Here is a 956-nt window from a genome sequence, read left to right as displayed (position 1 = left end):
GTATTTTGAAGGTGCCTATATTCTCACGGTGTTTCTGTCTTCTGAATCAATGCACCTCTCTGTGATTATTATGTAATGCCCCACTTTGTTCCTTGTAATAATCTCCTCTATATAGTGTGCTTTATGAGGTATTAATTGAGCACTTCGCGTTTCTATGTGATCAGTATTTGCAGGGTATATCTTTTAACCCTTTTTTATCAAGCCCTAGAATCCCTAACCTTTAGGCCGGGCGCGGTGGCTCAAGGCTGTAATCCCAGCACTTTGGGAGGCCGAGACGGGCGGATCACGAGGTCAGGAGATCGAGACCATCCTGGCTAACCCCGTGAAACCCCGTCTCTACTAAAAAATACAAAAAACTAGCCGGGCGAGGTGGCGGGCGCCTGCAGTCCCAGCTACTCGGGAGGCTGAGGCAGGAGAATGGCGTAAACCCGGGAGGGGGAGCTTGCAGTGAGCTGAGATCCGGCCACTGCACTCCAGCCTGGGTGACAGAGCTAGACTCCGTCTCAAAAAAAAAAAAAAAAAAAAAAGGGGGGGCGGAGCAAGATGGCCGAATAGGAACAGCTCCAGTCTCCAACTCCCAGCGCCAGCGACACAGAAGACCGGTGATTTCTGCATTTTCAACTGAGGTACTGGGTTCATCTCACTGGGGACTGCCAGACGATCGGCGCTGGTCAGCTGCTGCAGCCCGACCAGCGAGAGCTGAAGCAGGGCGAGGCATCGCCTCACCTGGGAAGTGCAAGGGGGAAGGGAATCCCTTTTCCTAGCCAGGGGAACTGAGACACACAACACCTGGAAAATCGGGTAACTCCCACCCCAATATTGCGCTTTAAGCAAACAGGCACACCAGGAGATCATATCCCACACCTGGCCGGGAGGGTCCCACGCCCACGGAGCCTCCCTCATTGCTAGCACAGCAGTCTGTGATCTACCGGCAAGGCAGCAGCGAGGCTGGGGGA

This window comes from Theropithecus gelada, chromosome X, assembly GCF_003255815.1.
Source record: "Theropithecus gelada isolate Dixy chromosome X, Tgel_1.0, whole genome shotgun sequence".
In the NCBI taxonomy this organism is placed as follows: Eukaryota; Metazoa; Chordata; class Mammalia; order Primates; family Cercopithecidae; genus Theropithecus; species Theropithecus gelada.
The sequence above is the reverse complement of the archived record's forward strand: the minus strand, read 5'-3'. Positions refer to the sequence as shown.